The sequence below is a fragment of the Microcebus murinus genome, chromosome 11 (genome assembly GCF_040939455.1).
Source record: "Microcebus murinus isolate Inina chromosome 11, M.murinus_Inina_mat1.0, whole genome shotgun sequence".
NCBI lineage: Eukaryota > Metazoa > Chordata > Mammalia > Primates > Cheirogaleidae > Microcebus > Microcebus murinus.
Genome location: NC_134114.1, coordinates 49,688,640 through 49,700,012, shown reverse-complemented (window position 1 = coordinate 49,700,012; position 11,373 = coordinate 49,688,640). Strand labels below are relative to the sequence as shown.

The 11,373-nt window shown below is 44.9% G+C and overlaps 1 long non-coding RNA gene across 1 annotated transcript; it reads right to left on the bottom strand.

Moving 5' to 3' along the window:
- Positions 1–403: 403 nt before the first annotated feature.
- On the bottom strand, positions 404–8,568 carry LOC142873794 (uncharacterized). Its single transcript, XR_012921769.1, has 7 exons — positions 8,424–8,568; positions 5,188–5,267; positions 4,446–4,530; positions 2,672–2,725; positions 1,636–1,802; positions 865–993; positions 404–499 (listed from the first exon to the last, which is right to left on the bottom strand). It is a non-coding gene; the product is annotated as an uncharacterized LOC142873794 (long non-coding RNA).
- Positions 8,569–11,373: the final 2,805 nt, after the last annotated feature.

Sequence of the window (11,373 nt, the reverse complement as noted above, 5' to 3'; positions counted from 1 at the left end):
CATGTAAGTTAAACACCTATATAATGTCTCTCTACATATGCACATCCCTAAATGTGTGCCAGATTAACAGTGGTAACATCTGATAGAGTTATACAACTTTAGAGCCAGAGGGAACTTCTGTGATCAACTGATTTGTTTTACATTTAAGGAAACTAAGGCCCAAAAAGGCTGTCCCTTGCCCAACTTCACATCTACTTTTATTGCCAATAAGTTTTGTGAGCCCGAATACCCACAGCTAGGAGGGAAGTAGAGGGAACACAGCCTTCCATACTTTTGCCTGTTGTGGCCCTGGCTGATGTGATAAATGAAACACAGGGAGCTGCAAGGTGGTTGAGGTCTGGGCGTTACGTCTTGCAGGGAGGCAGCTCCTTTCTGAGGGCAATTGGCTGCAGCTTCAGCTTTTTACCTCAGAGCTGTCTGCCCAAGGTGAGGAGGTCCACAGCCAGCTATCTCTTCTCCATGCAGTTCCTGGGATTGTCCAAACTCGGGGGGGGTGGGACTAGGAAAGGGCCCAAGAGGTATATAAAGGGCAGGGCATCTGTAGCTATAGAGCCCAACATGCCCCTTACACACACACACACACACACACACACTTGCCCTCATTCCTTTGAGACAGGAAGAAGCCAAACTATGTGATGTAGTCAGCTGTTTGGACTTTTAATTAGAGAGTGTTGAATCTAAGTAACGGGCAACTTGGCGGGAGGACAGGGACAGTTCCAGCTCTAATAGTAAGGATGAAGGGAGTAAGGATGGAGTGAGTGAGCAGACCTGGCCTTGGCATGTGAAACCACCATTGCCCGGGTGAGATTGCTGTGCGATCTCATTAACCCCTCCCCTCCCATTATCCAGGTGTTGCCTCCTTACCTGCCTGGATTCTCTCAGTCAGCTGCTGGGGTTCCTAATTCACTGCTAAGACAGCAGATGACAAAGTGGTCAAGGTGCACCCTCTCAGGGATTTAGTCCTTCAGCTGGGCAATCTCACAGTCCCCAGTGCTTCCAGAGCCAAAGGAAAGCCATAGAAAGATGAAGAGTCAGGCAGACTGGAAAGACTGGGCCACACACCTTTGCGATGCTTTTTAAATCATAACCCAGGCCATGTCTGTTACTTTTGTAAGGAGGAGGAAGTCTGGGTGGGAAACTAGTGAAAACACCTCACCATCTGTCCTGAAGAACCTTCCATGCCCAAACTTTGAGGTGTAAACTGCCTGTCTGAAACACAAATCCTTATTCTGTTCTCATTTTCCAAAACCTTTTTATGTATGAAAATCTTTAGTTTTGCAGAACCACTGGGCCCCCGACATATGGCCCAGGCCACTCAAACTTATATATTCTCCTCCTATGCTTTTCCTCAGGGTAATTCATGCCATCCTGGGTGTCCCCACCCCCAGAACCTTCACCTGAGGTTGTTGCAAGCAAACTTTCTAGTTCCTTTTCAAAAATAAAATGATAATCGTTAAAAGACACGGTGGCGAGCCAAGACACTAGGGTTGCTAGCTTTCATTTGACAAAGAGACTTTCAGCGTCAGCTCTTTTCATTTTATTTAGCTGGGATGGTGACCTACATCCCATAGTATGAAAGGCCCAAAGCAATGTTTCGGGAAGGATAATCCTAAGAATTACCGATATCAGAATCACCTGGGGATCTTGTAAGCATGCCAGTTCCTGGGCTGAGAATAGGATTTTATGGACACTGATGCTTTAGAACTTCTGGACTAAACGTTGCTTTTTCTCTTGAAGTGGCAGCTCCATTCCAGTGGCAGGTTATCCTGTCAGTCATTACCTAGAGATTATATATAAATTCCCTGCGTAGCAGGAAAGGCCACCACTCTGAGGACATTGAGGGAACAGGGTGGTGGCAAGCCTTTGTTCATTAGGAGGGCTCCTAACCCTGTGCAGTCTGAGGACCTCCCACCCACCCTTCTACTCAGCTAGGGACACGAAGCCTCATCCTGGCTGTAGGTAGGCCGGGGGGCGGCTTGGCTCTACAAGGGTGGAGCCAGCCTCTCCAAGAATTCCCCAACATCCCGCTGGTCTCTGCTCACCCCAGCGGCACATTAGGTTGACTGAGACACGCCTGAGAACATAAGGCATCCTCAACGGCCTAAGACTTACCATCATCATCATCAACTAGTTCTAAACAAGATCATACTAGGAGCCAGTATGGCCTGTGTACCAATTTCAAATCTGATATAAATAGCTGTGTAGTGTTAGGCAGATTATGCTACCTCTCTGTGCTTGTACTTCCTCATCTGTAAAAGAGGGGTAATGAAAGAACCTGTCTCTTAGTATTGATGTGAGAATTAAATGAGACAACGTGTACCAAAATCTTAACACACAGTGTGGCATATAAGTGCTCAGCAAACAGGGCTGCAACTAGTGTGCAGGATATCTTTGTGCTAGTTAGAAAAATGTGTCCTTTGGGAAGACACATTAGAAGAAGATGCCCCTTCCTCTGGGATGGTGCCTGGGCCCCTGTCTTGGGAAGCGGCGTACCCCGCCCCCAGCTGGCCAGGCTTTGGCTGGTAAGGGCCCACAAAACTGAAAGCAGAGGCCTGGTCAATAAATGGTCGCTATAGTAAGTACAGGTGAGGGTGGGACCCCCACCAGGACACAACACAGGGAGCTGGTGCCCTCTGACTGTGGGGCCCGGGAGGGGGTGGCTGACTCTCACTTCTCGGAACCGCAGTGGTGGGTGAGTTCAGCAGACGCTCATCTTGATAAACCTCTGCAAGCACAAAGACATGAAGACACATTGAATTTTCCTTTATCTGAGCTTGGTACCAGCTGATCATGCTTCCTGTTTCTCTAAGGGCTTCCCTGACATAGGCGACGCTTGCTTCTTTCAAATTTGGTCATGGACATCCTGCCTTCTTCCTGTGTGAGTCAATGTGGCCGCACTGATGCTGGCCGCCAGCTGGGCTGCTGTCTGCACTGTCTGTGCCCCGGCTGTGGCGGCAGGTGATCCCCCTGGGCCCGCCCCGGGGCGAGCGTCCCCGCCCACGTCCCCTGCCTGGAGACGTGCGCGCTGGGGCAGTGAGTCACAGCAGCCCGCCTGTCTCCTGCATCTGAAACTATTATTGGAATGCCTCTGCACGCAGCACACGCCTGCCTCCCCGATTTCACAGGCCTGTGCTCAGGATCGGCACACCACACTCGGGCGATCACGAGGTGCTTTGCCCTAAGCAGGAACGTTTCTAGGAAGCAGTATGCACGGTGTCTCCAGCCTGTGCCTAGCAGTGTGCCTGCCTTCGCGGCTGCACAAAAGAAATCATTCTGGAACTCTGGATTGAGAGTATGAGCAGTAAAAGGAATAGCAAGAATGAGCATAGCAAATAAGAGATGTGGCAGGGAAGAGCTCTCTGGGCCTGGGGAGTTAAACCTGGGAAAAGACGGGAAAAACAGAAGTCTGGGAGAAGGAGCATGGAGAGGCAAGCAGCTCGAACAAAGATGCAGAGTAGAGAATGAGTTGGACTTGTTTACAGGAACCTAAATGTTGAACTAAATTATAATTTTGAAGATCCTTCTCTTTTTCCATGCTAGAGTGTTTAATAGCTTCCATTGTCAAAGTGTTTACTGTTGCCAGACAGTAAACCTGCTATAAACCCTGCGAGGTGTACAATTCCTGTTTCCCTTTTACAGAAGAGGATAACTGAGGCACACAGAGGTGAAGTCCTGAGCTCACAGCCACGCAGCCAGCCAGTGGTGAAATGTACACATAGGCTGTCTGCCTTTTAAGCATCAAGCTCTGTGGCCTAGGGTATGAATATATTTTTCCCCCTCCAGGTGGAGATCTGAAGGGGAGGAGGTAAAAAGGTAAGCTTAGTTCATTGATCCTTCTGTGAAATCCTAAAGCAGATCACAGATCTTGCCTCTTGTATGCTAGATCTTGGTTTATGCCCAGCTGGCTGGAATCTCAGGAAAGTTCTGGTGCTTGTTTTAGGTTGGATAATCTTGTGGATAAAGCATAGGTCCTAAGTCCAGCCATCCTAATTCCATGTTGGTCTGGCACTAGCTGAGTTCTTGAGAGGGACAGCAATTAGCTTCTTCATTTTTCCTGTTTGACATGGACATGAGTACATGAGAATAATAAAATAAAAAATTTTGGCTACACCATTTTCAGATACTAAGAAAACCAAAAAGGGAAAAGTAGCTTCTGGGGCAAAATGGAAGCAGATCCTGGAAGAGGGTGCAGGTGGGTGTGTGTCACAAGTGCCTTAGCAGTAGAAGTGCAGAAAGAGAGAACACAGGAGAGCTAAGTCCCTCCTTAAGCTGCAAACACATAACGTCCCAGGATGCCTGGGAGCCCCCTCTGCCACTCCCCCCCATGACAATGGAAAGGAAAGAGAGCCTGTGACTCATTTCACCTGGCAAAGTGGTGCTGGTACAGGGCATTTCCATGCATCAAGACAGATTGATCTTATTCTATTCTTAGCTGCAAGTCTTACCCGGAGGCTCTCTCCTTCTGCAAGAGAGGCCACATCTTCAAAGTGAAGAGAGCGCTGTTGCTGGGAATGCACAAAGGTGCAGCTGCTGTGGAAAACAATATGGCAGTTCTTCCAGAAATTAAACAAAGGGTTACCTTAGATCCAGCAATTACACTTGTAGGTATATACCCGCAAGAACTGAAAACCAGGACTCGAGCAGATATTTGTACACCATGTTCATATACCAGCATTGTTCACAGTAGCCAAAAAGTAGAAGCGACCCAAGTGTCCATGGACAGATGAATGAATAAACAAAATGTGAAATACACATACAATGGAATATTATCCAGCCTTAAAAAGGAAGGAAATTCTGACATATGCTACAACAAATGAACTTGAGAATATTATTGTCAAGTGAAAAAGACTAGTCACAAAAAGACAGATACAGTATGATTCCATTAGTGAGATATCAAGAATAGTCAGACTTATAATGGAGAGGGAAATGGGGAGTGGTTGTTTGATGGGTACAGAGCTTCCGTTTTGCCAGATGAAAAAGTTCCGGAGATTGGTTGCATAATAATGTGAGCATAATTTACACTACTGAACTATAGACTTAAAAATGGCAAAGGTGGTAAATTTGATGTAATTTTGATTTGATGACTAAATTTCTTAAAATTTAAAAAGTGAAGAGAAACTTGGATTTTGTCTGCTACTTGAATGCAACTATTTGAGTTGACATGAAGGAGAAGGATTAAGTTTTCACCTTGAAGATGGGGCCAGTATGGAGCTTGGGACATAGGCAAAGGAGAAGTGGAGATTGGAAGTTCCTCTCTCTTTCTTCATCTGAAAGAGAAAACACATTTCCGTGGTTGTGACAAGCTGAGGGAGACTGGAAATTTCCCCAAGAGGGGGTGACTGAGTTCTCTCCCCACCTCCTCTCACAACTATAGGGTCCCCCTGCCCCGCCAGTCCAGCCAAGCCCTGGCCTAATGAACAAAAGGTGTCTGTCTGGTCCTATGATAGTCACATTGTTTGCTTACGGACATTTACTAAGGGCATTTTCCAGTCGTAATTCTCTCAGTCTCCTTTTAGGGAGGTCCTGTCACTATGCCCATTTTTTTTTTTTTTTTTGGTTGAGAAAACTGAGGCATAGATAGAAAAGCCTTTGGAATCCATTTTATTTAAAACCTACTTTAATAGGCCTCTAGTAAATCCACATCTTCAGAGATTAAATGAATTTTAACAAAGATGAAACAATTCAGTTAATTGTAATATCCAAATGACCAGCTCTATTGGGATGAAGACTGAAAGGAATGGGAAAATTCCCATTCAGTGCAGTGTGTGTGTGAGTGATGAAGAAAGGTGAGAACCAAAGGGAAGTGTTCATTTTCCAGGGCATTTCATCGAACTCTTTTGTGGTCTAGAAACAGTGAATTAGAGCTACTGAACCAAGTGGGGAAGAAACACTTAAAATTACCAGTAACATTTAAAGAGCTCAAAACCACCACACTGTTTTTGGCAAGGTAATATAATCCTCAAACTCTGCTAAAAATTAGCCATTTGGTGAGGGGTAGGGACACCCCTAAAACAGCTTTTCTGCTGGCACTTCTCCTTTGTGTTCTGCTCTTCGGTTTTATGTATCTCCAAGTTGCAGGAAAAGCTTTGCTCACATACTCCTGGATATTTCAGACTCTTCAATGTGACCTCCCTGAAAACCTCCCCCACCAATCCCTCCAAAACACAGAATGGGAAACTGTTTCTGCCATGTTAGTTCAAAGTTCACATCAGTTAAGTTTTCGAGGGTGAAATGGCGTGCTTTGTGCATTAAAAAACCATTGTAAAGGTGATGATTTTGAAAACTTTAAAAAAGGAGGATCTGGAATTTTTCATTCCAAAGTGGACTGACAAACATTCTTTCAGTTCATCTTGTTTAAATAATGAACATTAGAAGCCTATTGTTCGGTACTTTTCACACACACACACACAAAATGTAGCATTCCTGAGGTTTTTGTTTTTGTTTAACAGATCTACTTCACACTCCAAATATTCACAGACCTTCCCAAGGCCTCAACAAAACAAAACTATGAAAAAACCTTGACATGAACCCCAAATAAAACCAATCAGCAATATTTTTAATTGAATTTTGAAACAAATCAAAATGGGTTCCTCTCCAAAAATACGCCAATAAATAGCCAGAATCAGAACTGTATTGAATTAGAGTAAGTGAGAACACCTAAATATTTTCCAAATTCATGTTCCAGTTAGTCCAAGTTTCTTAGTTTCTCTCTGTTCCACATCAAACACGAAATTGTCTCCTGAGTCAGTAGCAAGAGCTTCAACATCTCTACCACTATTCACACTAACGGACGTGGCCAGAGCAGGGAAGGTGGCCATAAGGTGATGCTCCTCCAGCGGGTGCCCCCCCAGCAGGATGACCCCACGAATGCTGCAGCGTTATCCTCTCGACATTGGAAAGTTGAACCTTGGCTTGGATGATCACCTCTGCTCGCACACTATTGAGTAGTCACATATGACAAAAGGAGCTACTGACGATCATGGCTTTCTGGGCAAACTCTGGAAGCAGAAGTGGCTTTGGAACACAGCAGGGCAAGAGTCAAATGGTTTGGAAAAGAGTTTTAACTCTGAGGTGACCTCTCTTTGCTTCTGTCACTCTTCCACCCCCTCCATCCAAAAACAGGAGAACATAGCAAGTGAAGCCATAATGAGGATTCATATTTTAAACAGCCCTGTGAATGGGGCTTGAAGAATCAGAAGCCTTGGTTTTCAGGCCTCCTTCTGCTTCGCAGTGGTCTTAAAAGTTCAGGCAACTCAATTATCTCGCTGGGTCAGCATTAGTATCTGTAAAATGGGGATAGTAATATCTGGCTTACCTATACAGGGCTGTAAAATGAGAGATGGCATGGTGTTACTGTATGTCTCACCTTGGCTATTTTCAAACCTGGTTGATAGCGCAACGCTCTCTGCTTCCTCTTGAACTTTTCTGCAGAGAGGTCTTTTACACCAAGCATCATTCTCCCAATGAGAGAAAGTGCTAACTAGACAATGAGGAAGACAGGTTGTGTGTGTGTGTGTGTGTGTGGGTGGGGTGGAGGGGGCGGAGTGGCCAGGGGTGGGGGAGGGGTTGGAGCACAGCCAATGCAGAAGCCGTCATTTGATTCCTTTAGAAAGGTGAGCAGAGGCATTTTCAGGATTTCAGGGGACAGGATAGAGATATGCAGAAACCTTCTGAGTCAGTTCTTTATGGTGTGGTTTCATTATTTAGCACATGCACATTCTCCTCCAAGGTAAAATATATATATATATATATATATATATATATATATATATATATATATATCTGGGAATTTTCTAGTCTTTGGATTTCCAGGTCTCTGCTGGCCTCTGTCATCCCAATCATTAGGAGGTCATGGGATCGTAGGACATAGAGGCAGCCAGGGGCATGAGAGACTCTTTGTTTGAACCTTTTCATTTCACAGAGGAGGAACTGAGGCTCAAAGACTCAGGAGAAGGGCCCAGCTTAGGGAAACAGACTTCAGATCAGAAAAATCGAAAAGGAGTGTCTCCTCTGCTAAACAGCCTTGAAACTGCTTAGCAATATCCTAGTTTTTTTCCCCTCGAGTTTCAATAAGGGGAACTATCCAGTGCCTTCTGGCAGAAGCCCCAGATGCTGCTGCCTCAGAGCAGACGCTGCTCCCCTGCCTGCCAGGCCCAGGGGGAGCCCGGGAGGTGAGCTGGGGTGCTGCCTCCTAGCAGAGGAAGACAGCCAGAGTGCAGCCCCGGATTTGTTTGTGTGAAGGGGCAGAGATTGATGACCCATACTGCTCTAGCTTTTGCATTTGCTGGAGAAAAATATCTTGGGAAAAACAATAAGAACAGCAGCCTAAACACAAGGAACAAATAGCATCCAGTCAGAGACCGGTTCCCTTCCAACCCCCCCCCCCCCCACACACACACACACACACCATGCACATTTCATACCCAGGCTCTCGCCTGACACTCTGCCTCCAGTGCCTATTTCAGCAGACTGAGAGAGTTCCACAGGACGCTGGCGTGTAGGCACACTGTTCAGTCTTCCTTTTGAAGCTGAGGGGAGCCAGGCAGAAACTGTGTTAAATTAGACAAGATGAAGAAAGGGAGAGGCCCCCAGGCCTTCGCTCAGGCCCAGGAGGAATGCGTCACATCTGGCACAGGAATCACCCGGAAGGCAGGCCCCGGGCAGCCCACAGGCTTCCGAGGCCCTTGTCCCGTTATCAGCGTCTCCCTGGCTTCTGCCTGAGCTATCAAGAGGCCGCAGGCAGCCTGGACATCAGGGCTGTGCACACAGGAGCTTCAAATCCGATTAAAAAGGAAGTTGGGTGCCTTCTTCTTTTCTACTGGGGCCTGTTTGGAGACCATTCTGGCCAAGATATGAGTGTGATCACTATGGGTCACTTAAATCCTTCTGCCCTTGCTTACTGCTCCCCCTTCCACTTCCACACTCCCGCACACCTTGTGACAACTAGCTGGAAATAAGTTGGTACTCATAACTAAACAGAACACTTAAAAGTGCAATGTCCAATCTATTTTTTCTTCCACCTGATCCTTCCTGTGATGATTTGAGTTTTAGTTTTGTATGAGAAAAAGTTCCTGTGGTGTGCCCCAGAATTTCTTAGTATTTGTTAAGCAGATGGTCCCTTTCAGCTTGCAAACTAGAAGAACGCATTAGGTGCTTGCGTGGTTAAATGTCAAGGGCCAGCCTTTGGTGTAACAAAACCTACTAAGCACCTGCTATTTGCCAGTCCCTGGGGTACAACTCTGGAGACACAAAAATAAAGAGGCACACACCTGCCTTCTATAAGTTTAAATTATTTCCAAACTTCCACTCAATGAGAGAACACAAATAATTCTAATCAGTGTTTAATTCCCAAATGATTTTTTTAGAGGGATAAGGGTGCCTACGAATCTGTGTACAACTATACAAGCGTCAGGGATCTAAACGTGTAGCTGACAGCACTTACCTGAGAAGAACAAATCTGCTTTACCCAACTGTAAGCCCTAAGCTCTCACAATGCCCAGCTTTGAGTACGTGCTGTATATATTTCCTAAATACCTACTGTGAAGTGTGGAACAAAGCAAGCTGTATTAAATATATGAAAAATCCGCCCCCCAAGAAAATCCAAACAGTAGGAAGAGTATAAAAAGAGGGAGCAAGATCCCTGTGTCGCCTTGTGGGGAGGCAGAAGGGATTTGGGTAGGGAGTTACTGAGCAGACCCGGGAAAGCAATGAGGAGACTGAAATGGAAAGGCAGATTGGTGATTGCTACAGTGGCGTGTAAAAAAAGCAATATAAGATCTTCCGTTTATATTTATGCTTATTAAAAAGTAAAAAGCATTAAACTTGACTGATATTTAACAGAGCGTCAGTAGTACATGTGCATTTTATATATAAATATATACAAAACACAGTGGAGGAGCATGACTACCTGAGTTTGTGCTGTGCAGAAGCCTAAATTAGCCACGTGGGTGAACAGAAGCCACAGGATGAGCATCTGAGCCCCACACAGGTGTGCGAATCCGCCTTGGATCTTTCCGCCCAGCTAGCCACCACCTGAATGCAGCTGAGTGTGGGAAGCCGCCAACACCGTTGGGCAGAGAGCTGCCTGAGCCCTGCCTGAACTCACAGATTATGAAAAAATAGTCAATTATTGTTCTAAGCCACTAAGTTTTAGAGTGTAGTTTGTTTCACGATAAAAGATAATAAAACAGTTATATCTTACAGTTCAGGAATTAGCTCTGGAAACAAACATATTTATCAATAATTCTCTTTTTACACGTCGCTACCTTAGACAGGAAAAACAAAATTCTGATGGCCAAGAGTATGTAGTTAGTGAAATCTTAGGGACAGGCTGAGCCTAGAAGACAAGGGATAGCCACCACCAATTAACAAAGTACTGTTATACAAGAAAAATTGTAGACGGGTACAAAACCCTTACGGATTAAGGTATTTTACAATAACCAGGAATCCCTGCACTGGTGATCATTTTGCCTCTTCATTTAACAAAAGTTTTCTCCCTTTAAGCATTTGGGGTTGCTTCTTTAGCCATAAATGCAAGCTTGTCTGCTATGCTCTTTCCTTTTTTGTCGGGGGCTGGAAGCCTGGAAACTACATTTCCCAGCATCTTTGCCAATAGAGTTCCCAGTCATGCTGACATGAGATTTAAAAGGCACAAGAGAGGCAGAAGCCACATTATGCTCCATTACAAAAGAGGACAGATGTGTGGGTTTCAGCAGATACCAGATTTCATATTGGCTTCCAGACATTTCCCTGTGAATCATCCATGTCAGTGCTAGAAGCAGACGGTATCATCACCAACGGGTTCCTGAAGTCCCTGACAATTTCTGTCTCTGAAAGCTGGCAGGAAGTTTGAAAGCTTGTGACTTTCCCTGACCTTTCACAGCCCTTCTAGAAGTTTGGTCATATGAATCTTTGTATGAAATTGCTTCCCTGTCTGAAATATCTATAATGGTTTCTGTTTTTTTCCCCTGATTTCTGTAAGTCTAATTTAGACTTAATGAAAGTCAAAATAAGGTAGAATATCTCTTTACACACACACACACACACAGGTACACACGCATATTTTACAGACAGCTACAGATCTTTTCCATAAACTTTGGAACACAAACACACATAACACAGTATGGAGGGAGATGCATATGAAGGAATCATTGAATAGAAAGAAGGTCTAGTTGAGGTTCTAGTGCCAGGATAATTAGCATTTCTTTCTTCCAATTTATCAAAGAAAGTCTTATAGATAGGGTCTCCAGATTTAGCAAACAACAATAGGACAGCTGGTTAAATTTTAATTTTAGATAAACAATATTGTAGGCAGAATAATATCGCACAAAAGATGTTCTAATCGTGTTCTAATCCCTGGAACCTGTGAATATA